Source organism: Rattus rattus, chromosome 2, assembly GCF_011064425.1.
Source record: "Rattus rattus isolate New Zealand chromosome 2, Rrattus_CSIRO_v1, whole genome shotgun sequence".
Lineage (NCBI taxonomy): Eukaryota > Metazoa > Chordata > Mammalia > Rodentia > Muridae > Rattus > Rattus rattus.
In genome coordinates, this window is record NC_046155.1 from 167979274 (window position 1) to 168000539 (window position 21266).

Consider the following 21266-nt stretch of genomic DNA (forward strand, 5'->3'; position numbering starts at 1 on the left):
AATGCAGTCAGCATTGAATGGATTTTTCTTTTTGTCTAACTCTGACCAAGGAGGCAGTTTTCTCTACATTTTCTTTAGGAGGATTAAAGATAACTGCTAAAATAATTGCATGTTTTACTCACTTAACCCCATGTATTAGGAAAAAAGTTATAAAACTTACATGGACCCAAAGGTATAAATAGTCCCAGTTCCTGGGAGTAGGTAAAAAATAACTGCAAACCAAACAAACAGCTTGAGAGATAAGACATTTTACATAAATTGAAAGTCACCATTCTCTTTCCTACTGACAAGATACTGTTAGACCATAGATACCAGTAAAATTTCGGTGTCTTGCTCTCTGTCAGAGGAATATCTCTTGCTCCCCATCAAAAGATAACATCTTTCAGATTGACAACAAAGGTTCCCATGGGTGATGGCAGAAATCAACCCCCACTCTACCCCACCCCCTACTGATCCAACACCACCAAGTTCAACTAACCAGTTCTAATACCCCTGACTAGATTAAACTCTATCCTCTGACCCTGGAAACAGAAAGGGAAATTGTAGTCCATATTGCCTGGCTTATCAAGACAGACTTGAAACACCCCTCTCATGCCTGTGACAAAACTTTTGATCACAGACTAGTCCAAAGTCTAAGAAAAATAAATTAAGAACATCAACACTGTCCATGTCCCAAACCCATACACTACATACAAACACTGCAAAGGAATTGTAGGGCTTGTGGGACTGTGTTACCAGTCAAACATAGAATTGGCAAGGTTGAATGAGCTCAGATCCTGGGAATCTCAGAGATCTGAGACCAGTGCAGCTGCTTTGTCTATGTACCTGCTCTTGAACACGTAACCATGACACTTCATTGAGAGGACCATGGAGTCAGTCACATAAAATAACCCCCAGAGTTCTATGAGTTATCTAGATAGTCTTGTACCTTCAGTCAGTGAGCTTCCCTTTCTGGGTATTCCATTCCCTCCTAGAGGTTATTTGGCTTCCCCTTCAAGGGGCTATAGCAACTCTGTTGCTAAGAAAGAAAGGGAGGAAGGAAGGAAGGAAAGAAAGAAGGAAGGGAGAAAAAAAAGAAAGGAAGGAAGAAAAGAGAGAGAACTGGTTATGAGAAATGGAAAACATCCATTTTCCAGATTCTGTGTCACAGAAATGTGCCCTTGAGCCAGATCCAGTACTCTAAGTACCCAAACTCTAAGTACTAACAACGTTTTCCTGCTCATACCAAAGCTCTGACCAACTTTCCCCTGTAAAGAAGTGACCTCACATAACACAGCTGGAGCCTCAGTCCTGCCTCCCACTTTCCAGGAAGCTGAGGGATCCTTATCCCTATTTTCACTCTAGAAAAGTGCTCAATTTGTTAATCATCCCCAGAAGAAATCAGACAGAATTGCTGGCTATGCTTAGAGCCCTAATCCCCATACTATATAGGGATAGGAATGTTCAGCCTCTTGACTGACAAAACTCATTGTGACTAGACAGCCTAAATTAGCAGTAGAGGACTTACAAGGAGTTGGATCTTGTATAATATCTAAAACCTTTAATCTAGGCACTTCCCCTTATTCTGATGCCCGCTGGTCTGCCTTGTGGGTTAATTTGTCTGTACAACAGCAATGTTACTGAATCCTTGAATTTACTTGGTGGGCAAGTACTAATGGTTTGACTAAATGTGACTTTTGGATGCTTTCCAAACTGTGAGCCCCCTTTTATGCATAAAAGTACACATTCTGCCCCGTGTGTGTGTGTGTGTGTGTGTGTGTGTGTGTATTTGAAAAGAAGGGAAAACACATGTTAATATAGATCCTGGACCACAAAGGAAAAAGAACTGTGACAGTCCTCATCCCACTCTTAGTTGGACTTGGCATAGCTGGCCTAACATCCATAGACACATCAGCCTTTATCAAGGGAGATAAAAACTTTCAGAAACAGGTGGATCAGGGTCTAGAAGGATTAATAATTTCCACGTCTAAATTAAAACAGCAGTTAAATTCCCTGGCATAAGTTGACCTACAAAATCTAAGAGGCTTAGATTTACTTCCGATAAACGAGGAAGACTAGATATGGCTTTACAAGAAAACCTAATGTTACTATACTAATCCAGAGTAATTAAAAAAACTCTTGTCATGTTTTCCTTAGGATTACAAGATATCATGACCAAAAGCAAGTGAAATGGAAGCTTATGGTTTCTCTGGAAAGTCAGTTGTGGCAAATGGTGTTTTGCTGGGGCAAACACATGAAGAAGTGTTTTTCTAAAGCAGACACAGGTGAAACGTTTTCTTCTCCTACTGGCTTTCCAAGCACTTCTATCACTATCTGCAAACTAAGTGTACAGCCAATTCTGTAATCCTTCTAACACAAGAAAATTAAGTGAACCTGCTGAGTTTTCAGCTGTACTGCCAATCCTGTTCAAAATAGTGCACTTGAAAACTGTGAAGCAAAACCAGAAATCCCCCTTTGGGAGCAAGGCAGGAAATCACCCAGCAACAGTAGCTGTTGTTTTGCTAATCTCCTTAAATAGTATTGCCAACCAGTCAAAACCCGATTATTCCTCTACTTTATTAGAAACAAGTTACCCATTATGCCTAAGCCCTACCTTGGGCACCACCTGTAAGTTTAGATCTTTCAAAGTCTACTCAATTTAGGGTTCTTAAGTGCTTCAACTTCCCTTCTAGCCCAGTGGCCAGGGGTAGGGGATAAAAAAGGTTAATAGAAAAAGGGAGTTGTAGACCTGTTTAGAAGTAGTTCCCTGGGGCTGATTCCACTCCTCATTGTCAGGTTACCAGCACTCCAGTCCAAAGACAAACATCAAACATGAATCAGCACTAGCAATATGATCTAGCAGAAACAAAGATTTCACTGAGTTGGCACAAGTAATAAGAAGCAGCCAGAAGCAGCCAGAATACCTTAAGAGAGTGGTAATTTACCATATGATGAAAGAGGGAAGCAAACTAGGCTGGAAGGCAGATTGCCACCCATCCCTGCTCAATGTGCTTTCATTGCCAGATGTCCAGAGCATCTTCATGAGACAAGGGGCCTAGGAAAGCAGGAGGCTGGACAAGGACAATGGGAAAGTGTTCGGCCAAATGCACTGCCAGAGGATTTGCTTAGGGCTACACAGGCACCTTTGGTCTTCCCAGTCTTTGTATAACATGTGCCTGTTAATGATGGTCGTCATGCTTATAATGAGTTTACAAGGCATCTAATAGTAATTTCAGATCTAAAGCATCTTAAAGAGGTTTTTGTATTGTATGGTTTGCATTCTCCATTTGTTAAAAAAAATGTTAAGTAACTGGGCTACACAGCATAGATTTCCCCCCACGATTGGAAGGGATTGTGTCAGCTATGCTGAAATCTGATCAACAATTACAATGGTTGTCATAGTGGAAGCATGTAGCTACAAAAATGGACAACGTAATAGAGCAAGGGGGAATAAATGTTGCTAAAGAACAGCTGCTTGGTGAAGGGCTTTATGCTAACCTACAAGAACACATATAATCTGATTATGTTGTAATTGAGCAATGTCATGTTGCAGTTTTAAGAGCTTGGGTTATAAATGAGGAATTGGAGTGGGGGGGAGGATACCACCTCATTTACTGAGGTAATACAGGGTCCTGAAAAAGCCTTTACTGACTTATTGCAGAGAATGGGTTCAGCTATAAATAGAGCCATATCAGACCCTGAAACCAGATAGTCATTAGTAGAAATCTTGGCATTTGAAAATTCAAATACCGAAGCAGTTAGACCATTGAAAGCATAAGGCATCCCATTAGACAAATGGATAAGAGAGACAACTGGTATTGGCTTTCAGGAGCATCTTGCCAATATCACAGGGCAAGCCACAACTAGAAGTCTCAGGAATCAAAATGCCTGATGCCTTAATTGTGGTGAATTTGGCCATTTGCAAAGAAATTTAAAGCTAAAAGATTCAGAGCTCAAAATAACAGATGCTTTGACTCTGGAGAATGTGGCATTTGTAGAAGAGAACAAGCAGGTTCTGACTGCTATGAAACACAAAGGTTTCACTGGTATTGTAGCTACTGTGGAAAGGGCAGACATTGGTCTAAGGATTGTAGATCCAAGAGAGACATATGAAGAAACCTCTTGCCATTGGGAAATGAACTGAGGGGCCTGTTACCACAAGGCTCCACAGGAAACAATACAGCCATCTTCTTTTAGCCAGTCAGGAGGTACCAAGCTGGCAACAGAATCAAGACTAAGTATTTCTGATCCTATATGTGCTACAGAATGAAGTGCAGCTTGGATCTGGCCACAGATAGTGCTCTTAAATTATTCCCCAAAGTTGAATGTTACAAGTTAATCACTGGTGTTTATGGTCCTTTACCTTCGGGGACAGTAGGAATAATCTTTGGAAGAAGTGGATTGACTTCTCAAGGATTTATTGTGCATTCATGTATAGTAGATGGAGACAGCAAGGAAGAAATAAAAATAAATCATGGCATATGTTAAAAAAGGAGATGCCAAGTGATGCAGGAGATAGAATTGCTCAATTGTTGTTTCCTTGCATCAAGGGCAAGGGTGCTCTAGAATAAGAACAGTGACTTTTGGGAGTACTGAAAACTGCATGTTCTGGCAAGCAGTGGTTAATGATTAGAGACCCAAATTAATGGTTCAAATGCATGGTGGTAACATAGAAGGTTTAGTAGATACAGGAACTTATGTTAATATAGTTTTCCAAAAGTCTTGGAATCCAGATTGGCTACTTCAGGATGTTTACACACAATTTATAGGAATTGGTAAATTATCACAAAAAATACAAAGTGTCCAATGTATTACCTGTGTGGGACCAGAGGACAAACAGGGAAGTTGAGACCTTATGTGGCTGATATACCCATAAATTTATGGGGAAGGGAACTTTTACAACTATGGAGTACTCAAATTAAAATTCCTGCAATTCTAGGGACAGCAAATGAAAAAATTAGGGGTGATATAGTAGATGCTCCCGGCAAAGGTATTGATATGGGTGATTGATAATGATCACAAGCTGTGCCCATTGTCTAAATACAGGATATCACAGGAATTGAGTTTCTAATATATAAAAAGGGCCACTGCAGACATTCTGACAGTTTTGCCCTCAAAATGGTTATCAAACAGACCTTTGTGGCAAGAGCAATGGACCATAACAAAAGAAAAGCTACAGGCATTTGAACAACTTGTACAAGAACAGACAGGGACTCAACAAATAATAGATTCTACCAACCCATGTAATTCTCCTGTGTTTGTTGTAAAAATGAAATCAGGAAAATTGAGGATGATAATGGATATAAGAACAATGAATAAAGTAATTCAACCAATGGGTCCTTTATAGTCAAATTTCCTTTACCTTTTTGTTACCAAGGTCATGGCCCATAATAATAATTGACTGGAAGATTACTTTTTCACAATTCCCTTGCCTGAACAGGATAGGAAAAGGTTTGCTTTCTCAATACCTATTCTGAACACCAATGGTCCAGTAAAAAGATACCATTGGAATGTACTTCCATAGGGAATGTTAAACAGTCCAACCTCATGTCAATATTTTGTGTAACAACCATTAGAAATAATTCATAGGCAATTTCCTCAGTCTAATATTTATCATTACATGGATGACATTTTGTTGGCTGACTCTGGTTTTTGTTTTTTTTTTTCCAGAGCTGGGGAACGAACCCAGGGCCTTGCACTTGCTAGGCAAGCGCTCTACCACTGAGCTAAATCCCCAACCTTGTTGGCTGACTCTGACACAGATGCTTTAGAGAAAATGTTCAAGGAAACACACAAAGAATTCTGCCATGCCAGGGGTTAGAGATTGCTCCAGAAAAAATACAAAGAGGAGATTCACTTAATTATTTGGGTTATAAAATTAGTCAAGAAAATATTTGATGACAAAAGGTATGGTTTTATAGGGACCAATTGCAAACTCTTAACAATTTTCAAAAATTAATGGAACATATTAACTGGCTGTAGTCTAGAATTGGGTTAAGGCTTATGAATTAAGTAATTTGTTTCAAACTTACAAGGAGATTCAAATTTAAACAGTCCAAAATGTCTAATAGCTGAAGTATAAAGAATTGACTCTTATAGAACAAAGACTACAAGAAGAATATGTGGATTGTATTGATTCTAAACTTGATTGCATTCTGGTCATTTTACCTTCAACCCATTCTTCTACTGGACTCATCATGCAAAGGGAACATAGTATTATGGAATGAATTTTCTTAGCTTGTGAACTAAGAAAAAAGTCGAGGACATATAAAGAAAAAATTTCTGAATTAATTATGAAAGATTGACTAAAACTATGTCAATTGTCCAAAACAGATCCAGCTGAAATTGTAGTACCTCCGACTAATGCTGAAATTATGTCATTACAGGTGATCAATGACGGTTGGTAAAGAGCTTGTAGTAATTACTTGAGAAAAATTAATAACAAATATCGAAAACCTAACATAGATTTTTATAAAAAGAGCTACTTGTATTCTTCCACATATTGTAAAGAGAATACCAATTCCAGAAGCACCAACATTCTATTTGGATGCAAATAAGACTGGGTGGTAGGTTATAAGTCAGGCAAAATAAGCAAGGTGATCAAAAGTCCATATGCCTCTGTTCAAAAATTAGAATGCAATCCTTATGGTATTATTAGATTATCTTTTTACATCATTGTTGATTCTTTATATGCAGAAAGAGTTGTTTTGCATATAGAAATGACTGGATTTGTTCCTGATAACTCAAAATTAACTCTATTTATACAATTGCAACAAGTCATCAGAAGTAGAAACTAGCCATTATATATTACTCATATTTGGCCCCATACATGTTTGCCAGGTCCAATGGCACAAAAAAAAAATGAGGAAATTGACCAATTATTGATAGGGCATGTGTTAGAAGCCTCAAATTTTCATGAGAAACATAATGCTAATGGGGATAGTTCAAAGAAAATATTTTCTATCACTTGGCAACAAGCAAAAGAAATAATTAAAAAAAAAAATGTCCTACACGTTCTCTATACAACCAAACCCCATTACTCATTGGTAGTAACACTAGGAGTACCAAAAGAAATGATGTCTGTCAGGTGGATGTTTTCTATTTTGCAGAATTTGGAAACTAAAGGTATGTATACCATACTATTGACACGTACTCAGGGTTTCAACAGGCATCCGCTTTAAGTTCTAAAACATCTGACTGTATAATTACACATTTATTGGAAATAATTGGAATTATGGGAAAACCTGCCCAAATTAAGACTGATAATGCTCCTGCATTTGTATCCAATACTATGAAACAATTCTTTGCATATTACAATATAGGACACATTACTGGTATACCACACAATCCCACAGGACAAGCAAGTGTAGAAAGAATCAATTATACCTGAAAAGAGATGTTTATTAAACAAAAAGGAACCCAGTGAACACAAGACCGCTCTCCTCTGTGTAACTCCCATCTCCCTTCCTGTCTTCACTTCCACTGGGGGTGGATTGGCATGCCTACTTCTCCCTCACATCCCACAGCCTGCCTGTAACCCAGGAGTTATGCAGTAACCAGGGACACAGGTCATGAGATAACTGCACTAACCAAGGACTGCTCTAACTAGGGACACAGGAGCCCTACCGGCAACTCCAGTCAGAGACAGTACTGCCTGCCTCCCAGGAGGCTTGCTCTAACCTATGTAACAGAGCTCTACTTGCCTCCAAGGAGGTGGTTTCCAGACAGATAAACCCAGGCCAATTAGCAGCAGAAATAATGAGATGTGAGAGGCAAAACCAATAACATAAGCAATAGAAGCCAATGTATTTTGGCAGCATTAGAACCCAGTTCTCCACAGCAAGCACTGGACTGAAAAGCAAGATGCTGCTGACCTAAAAATTCCATCTCATGAAGATAATAGGGGCCTTTAAGGAGGATATAAATAACTCACTTAAAGAAATACAGGCAAACAGGTAGAAGCCCTTAAAGAAATACAGGAAAACACGAACAGGTGAAAGAATTGAACAAAGTGGTACAAGACCTAAAAAATGGAAGTAGAAACAATAAAAAAACCACAAATGGTGGCAACCCTGGAGATGGAAAACCTAGGAAAGAGATCAGGAGCCACAGAGGTAAGCACCACCAACAGAATGTCTACACCAAAGAAATTACGAGAAATTTATCATCTCACAACAAACCCAGGAGAATCACACACACATAACACCACCTACAACAACAAAAATAACAGAAACCAACAATCACTCATCTTTAATATCTCTCAACACCAATGGATTAAATTCCCCAATAAAAAGACATAGGCTTGAAAGATCCCCGTTTGATATTAGTGCAGCCATTTCTTAAGAATAAGAATCTTTTAAGCTGGCCCTTGCTTAGCCCCTAGATGTTAGACAATAGACCAGAAAGTATAGAAAGCACATTCCCACCCACTCTCTAGGAAGCTGCCCGACCATAAGAACAGATGGTATAGAACATATTTACTGCAGGGCAATTACAAGACAGGAAACATCTCTGGGAAGCTAACTGACCACTATAGAAGTGAGATGTCCTTGGTACTGAATGCAGCTGTGCTGACATAGCTATAGACTTGTCCTAGGAACTCCAGGAGAGAAACATCTGCCAAGTCAGATATCCTTGGTCCTTGTCCTGGGAACCCCAGGATGAGAAAACATATATCAAGTCAGACGTCCTTGGTACTGAAATAGCTACATTGATGTGGTTACAGCCTTATCCCAGGAATTCCAGGACGAGAAACATCTGCCTAGTTATCCTTGACACCGAAATAGCTGAGCTAATGAAACTGTGTAATCTTAAATGACTGTTTAAGCTGTACATTTCTGTTGTTCGAGGCTCTTCACATCCCTCCTGCGTGAGGACCGTTTCGAGCCCTAATGCATTGGTATCCCAAAGTAAACCTCTTGTTTTTACATCAAGACTGAGTCCCGTGTGTTCGTGGGGTGGTGAATGTCCTCAGGACTGGAGCGAGAGTCTCCTCTGTCTGAGGGTCTTTCAGGCTAACAGACTGGATATGCAAGCAGGATCCAACATTTTGCTTCATACAAGAAACACACCTCAGTGACAAAGACAGAAACTACCTCAGAGTAAAAGGCTGGAATTTTTTTTTTCAAGCAAATGGTTCCAAGAAACAAGCTGGAGTTGCCATTCTAACATCCAACAAAATAGACTTTCAGCCAAAAGCTATCAAATGAGATGGGTAAGAACGAAGGAAAAATCCACCAAGATGAAGTCTCAGTTCTGAACATGTATGCCCCCAATACAAGGGCACACAAATACATAAAAGAAACTTTACTAAAGCTCAAAACATACAGTGAACAAAACACTATAATAATGGGAGACTTCAACATTCCACTCTCACCAATGTGCAGGTCAATGAAACAAAGTAAAGAGAGTGAAACTAATACAAATTACGAAATAAATGGATTCAACAGATACATACAGAATTTTTCACCCTAAAACAAGAGAATATACATTCTTCTCAGCATCTCATGGTACCTTCTCCAAAATTGACCATATAATTGGCCACATAATAAGCCTCAACAGATACAATAAGATTGAAATAATCCCATGCATCCTATTAGATCACCATAAACTAAGCCTAGACTTTAATAACAACAAAGACAACAGAAGCCCACATACTCATGGAAGCTGAAAAACTCTCTACTCAATGATAACTTGGTCATGGAAGAAATAAAGAAAGAAATTAAAGACTTCCTAGAAGTCAATGAAAATGAAGACACATCATACCTAAACTTATGAGACAATGAAAGCTGTGCTAAGAGGAAAATTCATAGCACTAAGTGTCTTAGTAAAGAAATTGGAGAGATCCTACACTGGCAAGTCAACAGCACACCGGAACACTCTGGAACAAAAAGAAGCAAACAGACCCAATAGGAGTAGACAGCAGAAAATAATCAAACTCAGGGTGGAAAACAACCAATTAGAAACAAAGAGAATGAGGACAAAGAATCAACAAAACAAAGAGCTGGTTCTTTGAGAAAATCAATAAGATAGATAAACTCATTGCCAAACTAACTAAAGGACACAGAGACAGTATCGAAATCAACAAAATCAGAAATGAAAATGGAGACATAAGAACAGAAACTGAGGAAATTAAAAAACTCATCAGATCTTACTACAAAAACCTATACTCAACAAAACTGGAAAATCTAGATGAAATGGATGATTTTCTAGACAGATACCACATACTGAAGTTAAATCAAGAGCAGGTAAATCTGGACAGTCCCATAACTCCTAAGGAAATAGAAGCAGTCATTAAAAACTTCCCAACAAAAAAAGTCTAGGGCTAGATGGATTTAGTGCAGAATTCTACCAGACCTTCAAAGAAGAGCTAATATTAATACTCCTACAACTATCCCACAAGGTACAAACAGAAGAAACATTACCTCATTCATTCTATGAAGTCACAGTCTGATACCTAAACCATATAAAGACCCAACAAAGAAAGAGAACTTCAGACCAGTTTTGCTTATGAATATTGATGCAAAAATTCTCATAAACTGAATCCAAGAACACATCAAAACCATTTTTCACCAGATCAAATATGCTTAATCCTAGGGATGCAGGGATAGTTCAATATACAAAAATCCATCAGTGTAATCCAGTATATAAACAAACTCAAAGAAAAAAATCACATGATCATCTCATTAGATGCTGAAAAAGCCTTTGACAAAATCTAACACCCCTTCATGTTAAAAGTCAGGGACCGGGGTGGGGGGCAACTTTTGGAAAGTAAATAACGAAATAATTTAACAAATATTTTATAAAAAAAGGAAAGAAAATACTCATTTTCATGCTGAACAATGAAAAAATATTTTACTTGGCATAGATTAATGTATATTAATAGAAATTTAACATTGTTTTGTTTAATTATATATTGATTATTTAACTACTATGTATCTTTTTTTTTTTCCGGAGCTGGGGACCGAACCCGGGGCCTTGAAGCTTGCTAGGCAAGCGCTCTACCACCGAGCTAAATCCCCAACCCCAACTACTATGTATCTTGATAAAATTTAAGGTTTCTGTTTTGTTTGATTATTGTATCTTGATAAAAATTTAAGGTTGCTTTGTTTGACTACTGTTTGATATTGTACATAAGCAGCTTATTTAAAATGTGACATAAAGTTCTGTTTTATGTTTCTCATAATTATTTCTATTGTATGTAGATTACTAATGTTAGAGAAAAGACAGTTTAAAAAAACAGAAAGGAGTGTATGAAATGGAAATTCATACTCAGTGTGTCATGTGATATTTTTCAGGAAGCTGTCTTATGAATGGGAATATGAAGTTTGGCTGAAAATGGACACTTGAAAGGACATGTGATGTCAAGTAGAACCCTAAAATCAACTCTTGCTTTGTTACATCACTGTGCAACACTTCGATGATCTTCACTCATCTTTACTCGTCTTCACTGGTCTTCATTGATCTACATGTCCTCACCTCACAGAAAGAAATGGACCAAAGAACTTCTTGTGGTTTCTGGCTGATTCTGGCCACTTCTACTGCCTCATGCCGATTTGGCAGAGCATTGCTGTGTTTGCTGGGTCTGCCATCAGTACTGATTCATGTTTGGTGTTTGCTATTGGACTGGACCACTGGTATCCTGTCTATGAAGATTAGAACTGTCCCAAGGAACAACTTCTAAACAGGTCCACAACTCCCTTCTCCTATTAACCTTCTTTCTCCTCTACCTCTGGTCAGTGGGCTAGAAGGGAGGTTGAAACATTTGAAAATCCCAAATTAATTAGGCTTTAAAAAATTCTAAGCCTACACCCAAAACCATCAGCCCAGGGATGGCACCATCCACAATGGGCCATGCCCCCTCCCATCAGCGACTTGCAAAAATACTTTCTATGCCTGTTCTAGCTCCCAAATAATGACATAGAGTTCTTATATTTATTAATATGCTTTAAGCACCACAACTAGGAGATACTCATCTATACTAACCCTATTCTAAGCTGTATAAAGCTATCTAGGATCCAACCACTTACCCAATTACTTGACATCTTAGTCTTGCCCTGGCTGCTTCTGATCCATCTGTGTCTTAATGGTGACTCCCCTGGCTGCCTGCTCATGGTGGATCCTCATCACACAGTTGCCTCCTCTCTTATCCCCATCAGAGACCCTCTCTTTGGGATTGGAAGTTCCACCTCTTCTCGACTGCCCAGCTATTGGCCTATTAGTGAAGTGGGAATGTTGGGTTTCGTTGGAGACTCAGTTGTATCATATGGTGTTTTTCTGGAAACTGTTTTATGCGAGGATGTTTTGTTGGAGCAGACATGTGAGAGGATATTTTTCTAAGAACAGATATGTGGTGTTTTTCTGCAAGCTGACTGGTGAGAGGGCATGTGACGTTCTGCTGGAGCAGATGTTTGAGAGGTGTGTGATGTTTGGAAAGAGTACATGCCTGACCCAACCGAAAGCTGGTGACACTCTTGCATTGGTTTGCCTTGTAACTCTTTGCAGGTCATCACTGGGCTTTACTGAGGCTGGTCTTTTGCTCACAACTCTTGCATTGGTTCACCTTGCTTTCTTCATTGATACTCTCTTCTCTTGTCTTGACTTAATAGAATGAACCAAAGAACGTCTGGTGGTATTCCAGCTGCTTTTGTGGACTTGTGCCAATAGGAAAAGTCTTGCAGTTTCTTCTGGATCAAGCTACTGCTACTGACTTATGATGTTTGCTGAATGGACTGGACTGCCACTGCTGATTCGTATTTGATGTTTTGCTAGCGGACTGGACTGCTGACAACAAAGATTAGAATTGCCCCCAAGAACTAACTATTCCTAAACAGGTCCACAAATCCCATTTCCTATTAATGTTTACTTTCTTCTAGCTCTGGTGTTGGGAGCCATTTTGCCACTTCTCTGAAGCAGAGAGAGAGAGAGAGAGAGAGAGAGAGAGAGAGAGAGAGAGAGAGTGAGTCTGCCTAGCAGGTAGAGTCAAGGCAGGGGCAGGTCAGGGCTTATTGATAGATTTCCCAGCCTGTGGAGGCATGGAACAAAATGAGGAGGTGCTCCTGGGGCTCAAGGCTAGGGGATGAAGATTCTATTGACCTCGTTGGAAAGAACAGAGGTTTTGGGGGGATGGGAAGGAATGTCTTGTGTACATTTTAGCAAATGTTCCTGTTAGCTTGTGTCCCTGTTTTCCATGATACTGTAAGGTATAGAAAGCCTAAGAGAACGAAACTTGAGGCAGCTATTGACTGGATATCCCTCCCAATTTCTAATCTCTGTCTCTGAGTCTTTTCAGTCTTTTCCTATAATCATCCTCATTCCCCCGCTCGGAGAACTGTTCAACTTGTACTGGGCCAGTACACTCTGGTAGGTGATGGACTAGAAGGGAGGTTGAAGCATTAAAGGACCATAATTAGAGTGGATTTTGAATCAGGTCTTCATTAACTAATCAGAGGGATGGAAAACAATTTTTGCACAACACAAAGAAAGGAAATGCTTGGGTGGTAATGACAATGGCAATGTTCAGACCGCAACCAGATCTCAGGGCACAGAAATCAGCATCTGAATACACAATGTACAAAACCGTCATCTAACAGCAACTAATTAAGAAAATGCCTTACGGCAGAATCATGTGGAGGTCTTTTTCTCAATTAAGAATCCCTTCCTTTAGATAAAGCTAGTTTGTGTGTAAAGTTAGCATGAGACCAGCCATGGTAAAACAAACAATTGAAGCAAACCAAACAAACAAACACAAAACCTATAAAACAAAACAAAATAAAACAAAACACAGACACAATCGAGATAATTGGTACCAGTTCTCTCTCTTGCTGCTGGCTGACTGCTATCAGCACTGACTCGGCCTGTACTTCTCATCCTGACTAGATTGATAGTGGGGTTCTGAGTCTTAAAATGTGTGACCAATTATGTAAATTGTAGGGTAATGAAATGTAAAAGAGTAGTGTAAGCATTAATTCAGTCACATTAATTGTCCTTAAGACAAACTACACCTCTTTAGAGAAGTGTCAGCCCACGATTGGACTACTTCACTAAGACCAGTGGGGAATAAGACATGGCACCAGACCTTGTTACCATTGACTCCATCATGGAAGTACCATTCAGACAATAAAGCTTGCACCATTTGTCAAACAAAAATCAAGGCCTAATCCATCAAAGTACATAGTTCTAGGAAGGTCTCTAAATGTACTAACCCTGCATTTTGGCTTTTGAAGTTCTGTTTCTGGCTAACTGCTTTTGTTAACTGAAGTGTGTCAACCCAGGTCATGGTGTTGGTGTTAAAAACTCATCCTGAGAAAGGCTCTGGGCTACACTTGTTGGGAACAAGCCAAAAAGTTTCCTAAATATTGCTATTTTGTTTTTAGACTCCATTTTAATAATAAAATGAAACTAAGCTCAAGTTTCCAGGCCTTAAGGGAGCTGGGTACACCCCAGTAGCTGATCAGCTTTGTTTATTCATCTTTTGATTTTCGAAACATGACTGTTCCTAACCACACTTTCTGTTATTTCATATTTCCCCAAAATATGACTGTTCCTCACCACAAAAGAACAAATGGATTTGATTGGTTTGATCATAAAATCTATATTCTGTACTGGTTGATGCAGATCAAGCACATAAGAAAAATCCATATCCCTAAATCCTGATAGGTGAAAAAGTATAACTGTATCTTGGCACAGATGTTTGAGGGGGTAAGGGTGTCAGTTCAGTTTAGAGCCTCTTCTGTGGCTCTGATCAGTCAGTAGTGGCTTGATTTCAATAAATTTTCATCTTCTGCACTGACCTGGTGTTTTGAGTTGTTTTGGATCTAAGTGGACCCCACAACACACTGGGATCCCAGACACCCTGTGTTGTCATCAGCTGGCTAATAAAGACTTTGTATTTGCTTAAACCCTTATCCACGTAGTCTTCTCTATTGGACTTCTGGGTTGTTGTTAATGCCGCTCCATTAGAGCATATGTTCCATCAGATCACAGCTTTCCTGGATGTGTATCTGTCATTTCTGTATTGCTGGTTGCCCCAGTTAAGTCAATCCTTATAGTGTGCAGAATATGGCAGTTACAATATTCAAACTCCATGTTAGATTACAGGATGAAGCGCATCTTACTTTCCCCATGCCCCATAATTTTCTCTTTCTTTCATGCCTCCATTTCATTCTCACATGAAAAACTTGGAAATTTAACTAAACTAACATGTCTGAGGAAGCCTTTTCCCAATATTTTATCCCCTATATTGGACCATACAGATGCTTCTTGATTTCAGAAAGGGCCATTTTCTGAAAAATGCTTGAGGAGTTGAAAATATTATAAATCGAGGATGCCTTTTTAATACATTGTATTTTAGCACAATGTAGGTCATTGGGAGCTGCCTAATGTGATGCTAGTAAACAAACTCAGGTCCTTTGCAAAAGAGTGTGCACTCTGAATTGCTAAGACACCTTTCTAGCCCAACTCTAGTCTAGATAAAGATCAAAATTCTAAATTATAACTGCAATTTTTGTTGAATGAATGTCACTTTCAGACTATAGTAAATTGAAAAAAGGTTGGTGAAATTAAGTTTGGGGTTGATTATGGACTAAACTTTAATCTGATCACACTCTCCCTCCCTATTCCACATCCACCCTTGAAATGTTATGCTTGGTTTTTGTTCTAAAATTATTGAACTAACACTGTAGTATATTTCCTATAGTATATGCCTATAGACTTTAAAAAGTTACCTCTGTTTATGTACTTCAAGTTTGTTTGGGTTTTCTTGGAGCCAGGTTCTTACTATGTATCTCTTGCTATTCTGAAAAACTCACCACATAAACCAGGCTCCCCTGAAACTCAGAGAAAGCTCCCTGCCTGCACCTTCAAAGTCCTGGGATTAAAGGCATGCTCCGCTACATCTGACAGATATCAAGGATCTTGAAGTTTTGTTACTTTTTAATTTGTGTGTATGATTTCGCAATAGTTTGTGTGCACCACGTGCATGATGCAGACGCTTGCAGAGGCCAGAAGAGGGAGGGTATGTGATCTTTTGCTAGTGTAGTTTAAGGTGATTGTGAACCACCCATCTGGGTACTGGACACTGAATCCTGGTCCTGGGCAGTAGTATGCACTCTTAACCACCGAACCATCCTTCTAACCCCCATTTCCAAGAACTTGACTTCATGAATATCACTCCTCCATCAGCATAACTAAGTGGCCCTTCAATGTTCACACAGCTTTCCAGGCTGAGTCACCAGAGAAATCTGGTGTTACTATATAAACTAGGTACTTTCGTCACCTATTCCTGTGTAACAGATTGCTTCAAAACGTAATGGCTTCAAACTTCCATTTACTTATGGCCTGCAGCTTGAGTAGGCAGGGGAGCATCTGTCTCTGCTCTGTTTGGCATCACGTATGAAGTTCAGAAGGCTGAGTTATGAACACCTTAAGACTTATCCATTCACAAACTTGATATTTGTTAATTCAAGGATGATCTTAGTACTAGGGTCAAGTATAGTCAAGACACCTTTAGTTTTGTTTTGTTTTGGTGAAATTAGTATTGCCATGGTATGCGGTAGGTCTTCATGGTTAAACATACAACATTAACCTGCCAGAAGGTAGTATTATGTTTGTGTCTTGAAAAATCACATAGCGGGGCTGGAGACATGGTTTGGTGTGTAAAAAGGCTTGCCCAGCAAGTGCAAAGATCTGAACCTGAGTTTACAGAAATCACCCATAGACAGGTATAGGAGTGTGTGTATATAATCCCAGTGTTTCTGTGGTGAGATGGTGTGAGGTCCGTCCGAGTTGAACCTCTCCCAGGACCTCTTGAATGACTCATGGAGGCAGTGATTGATGTAAATGCAAGAGGAGTTTAATTCCGACATGTTCGGGTCCTCCCACTTCAAGGGGAAATGATCCTGAGCAGACTTAACACAGAGGTATATACCTTGCAAGCAATGGAGGCAGAATTCAAACAATTGGGGCAGAATTTGCACAATGGTAACTAGGCAGGGTACTATGTGCATTTGGTGGAGCAAAACAACTTTCAGATTGGACTCAGTGAACCATTCAAGACTTTCTTGGGAGGGGGGTTGTAGGTTGGAAGCCACAGGTAGCTTTGTGTGATAGTTTGGCTTGCAGTTGTTCTAGGAACTAAACCAGCTTTTTTCTTTCTGGAAGGGAGGGGTCCTTGTGCTCAGAGGTTTGTGGTGGGAATTTTCCCACTGGCCCTAGATTGGCCCCAACTCTAGCTCTTTCACTGGGACGCAGAACTAGGAGAATCCCCAGAAACTCAGTGGTAGAGCAATAAACAGCTCTGTTGTCAGATGTTTCATAACACTGTGAACCCCATGATTGTGTTATTTACTGAAAAAAAAAAAACCTTGTTGTGGTGTGGCTCAGCCCTAGCACATTCCATTTATCCAAGACCTTCCTGTTTACTGTGAACAGGTATCCAAGAGCTAAGTAAAATCAAAACTAGTTCAAGAGGCAGGGCAGGCAATTAAGCTGTCAGGGATCGAACATAAGTAAACAGAAAGGAGGGCTTTTATTTGAAGAGTAATTAAGACGGCATGGAGAAAGGGAAAAAGGCTTTTTACTTCTGGGATGTCAGTGTAGTAGGAAGGTCAGCTGCATTGAAGTCTATTTCCCTAACTTGGTTCCCTGGCATTATTTCTTAGAAATATCTATAGACATTTTGCTTCTGGCCTGCCAGCTATCCCATTTTGCTGATATAAAAAGAAAATGTAGCCTGACTGTAAGACACAGAAAATAATTTGGCTAGAGCAAGGTCAAATTGACCATATATCATGTTATGGTCAGAGCGTCATTATCATATTTTAAGAACTGCTATCCTTGGAAAATTCCCCAGCTGCAGTCTTCACCCAGGGCCAAGCAAAATAGGGGTCAGCATAAACTGTTATGTCTACATTGCTAAGGAAATGCGGAAAAAAGACTGACCACTTTACATCTCACCTCCATATCTGTGTATGAGCTCATTGTGAGTGAGTTTTGTGGTTCCGGCCCTTATAAACTGATGCAGAAAAATGTTTGGGGTCATAGCCTCAGCCCCTGAATTCTGAGCTACAGCCCTGATCCATCAGTCTTAGGGTGTGCATTCAGTAAACCATCCCTATCTGACTGAGATCAGCATTTGTGTAGTTTTTGGGGTGATTTGTGGATCCCAACAAGCTGGGGCCTCTCTGAGCTAGCAGGCTTTCACCACAGCATCTGGCTTCTGAGTCTTTATTTGGTAAAATCGAATGGCTGGGATTTTTATTTTTTATTTTTTAAATGATTTACTTATTTATGTATATAAGTACACTGTAGCTATCTTCAGACACACCAGAAGAGGGCATCAGATACTATTACAGATGGTTGTGAGCCACCCTCTGGTTGCTGGGAATCGAACTCAGGAACTCTGGAAGAGCAGTTGGTGATCTTAACCACTGAGCCATCTCTTCAGCCCATGGAATTGCAGGAGGGTGGACCAGGAGGGGGGTAATGACTGGACTGTAAAAAAAAATAAAAGTAATAAAAAATCTGTATTCTTACTTGAAAATATTTTTTTTGTATGTGGGTCTCTGCACCCATGTGTCATTTCCAGAAGATGACATTCTACCTCCTGGAGTTTAAGTTACTGGCAGTTGTGAGCCATTCAATATGAGTGCTAGGAACTAAGCTGGGGTCCTCTGTAGGAGCAGTGCCCACTCTTAAATGCTGAGCCACGTCCCCACACCTTTTCCTTTCTGTCTTTCTAGACAGGTATTACTTTGTAGTTCAGACTAGCCTTGAACTCCTGGGCCTCCTGCCTCCATATGTCCTGCTCCGGCATGCTGGTTCTGCAAGGATTCCCATCCTCAGATAGTGTGCTTTTTCACCACGCATCAGTATGTATTTACAGAGAATACTTACATAACTTAGTGCATGAACTCTCATATATCTTGCCAACTTTTAATAGGTTTCTTCATGTTTCCATATATTTTTACTATTATTACTACTGTTTTTATTATTATTTGAAGTTTTTAGTGACAGTCTACTTAGCCCAGGCTAGCCTCTAATTCCCAATTCTTTCCTCTCTGAGTGCTGAGATTATAGGTGGGTGAGTATCTTCACAACTGGCCCCCCTCCTTTTAAAAGCAGGTATCCATCTCTCTCTCTCTCTCTCTCTCTCTCTCTCTCTCTCTCTCTCTCTCTCTCTCTCTCTGTCTCTGTCTCTGTCCATTCGTGTGTACCTGTGTCTCAACCCATATGTGGCTATCAGAGTACAACTTCCTAGGTTGTACTTTTTCCTCCTCCATGTGGTGCCAGGAATGGAACTCAGGCTGTAAGGCTTGGCTGCAAGCACCTTTATCTGCTGAGCCATCTCACTGCCCAGTTTCTGTTGTTTTAATAGCTGGAAGAGCTACCTTGTTTGCTGCTTTTTCATTTGTCTTCATTTTTCCATGATTTGTCATTGAATTTACAAAGGAACTTAACGGCAGGGTTGTCTCGTTCTTGGTAAAACAAAAATCATCAAAACCATGATCATCCCCCTATCCCCCCTTTCTCCATTACTGGGGTTAGGGAACCTTTGATCACCTCCTCCTCTCCCTCCTCCAGCTGTCTTCACTTTGTTCCTCCTTCTGTTGGACTCCTCCATTCTTTCTCCTTGCTGATATTGGTACAGGGATGGAGATGTGTTTGTGGACAATTCTGGGAGAAAACAGAAGATAAGCTTGCATCCAACATTGGCCATGGAATTCTGAAGTCCAAATGTCTCCATGCTCTGAAGGATTCCTGCTCAAGGAATCTAAAGGATGTCTAACACAAGATGGTTGGTTATTTTCTCTGATGGCCTTAATCCTTCTCTTCTAAAAAGAGGGTCTGTGTGAAGGAGGCCAATGGAAGGATTTCCAGGATCCCTATTCCAGTCAGAGTGTGGATGGCCACACCCACCACCACCTCCTCAGACACCGTCCCTCAGTGACTGGGGTCTGTAACCAGTTACAGCATCTGTAGACAAACCAAGCAGACACGAGAGTTTCTCTACACTGTATGAAATAGAATTGTCACTCATTTCTTCTTTATAACTAAATTCCTTAAAGATAGTTTTATGTGTGTAGTGTGTTTTGCGTGCTTATATTCCTGTACTCCACCAGCGTGCCTTGTGCCTACAGAGGCCAGAAGAGGTTTTTGATTTCCTGGACTAAAGCTTAAGTTGTTTCTGAGCCATCATGTGGTTTCTGGGAATTGAATCAGGATCTTCTAAAAAGAACATCCAGTGCCCTTAACAGCTAATGCATCTCTCTAGCTCCCTAAATATCTTTAGAGTTTTTAAACCAGCTGTTCCTCAGTGAAAAATACATGTCGTGTGTGTGTGTGTGTGTGTGTGTGTGTGTGTGTGTGTGTGTGTGTGTGTGTGTGTGCAGACAGAGGCCAGAACAGGTCAGTCAGATCTCCTAGAGCTGGAGTTACAGACAATTGGGTGCCACCTGATGTGGGTGCCAGGGATTGAACTCAGGTCCACTGGAAGAGCAATAAATGCTCATAATCCTTGAAACATTTGTCCAATGTCTGAAACTTAATTTTATTGTACAGTTGGAGAGATTTCTCAGCAGTTAGAGCACCTGACACTCACATACTCTATCTCTGCATGGGATTAGATGTCCACTTTTGGCCTCCAAAGCAGACATGAGACATAAACTCACACACAAAACACAACACCCATGGACATGCGTGCACACACACACACACACACACACACACACACACACACACACACACACAGGTCCACACAGGATGGTAGGATGGAAATCTGTCTCTACTGTGGAGAGGTGTGACTCCCTCACATGAAATAGATTTAGAAGAGGTGAGTGTGAAGACGGGAAGACGGACGGGATAGGTGGGATTCTCAACACTTGGCTACGACCTCTCTTCTTGACCTTGAGGTTCCATCAAGTCATAGTCTGGTATAAATGACTTCATTTTGGTCTGACAACCTTCACATCTGTTATTTTTATCCCATGGCGAACGTGGTGCTTTGAATATGCTTGTTCTGGGGAGTGGCACTATTTGCAGTTGCAGCCTTGTTAGAGTAGGAGTGTTACTGTGGGTTTGGGCTTTAAGATTCTTGTCCTAGCTGCCTGGAAGCCAGTGTTCTCCTGTCTGCCTTTGAATGAAGATGTAGAAGTCTCAGCTCCTTCATCATCATGCTTGCTTTGATGATAATGGACTGAACCTCAGAATCTGTAAGCCAGCCCCAATTAAATGTGTTTTAGAAGAGTTGCCTTGATCATAGTGTCTGTTCACAGCAGTAAAACACTAAG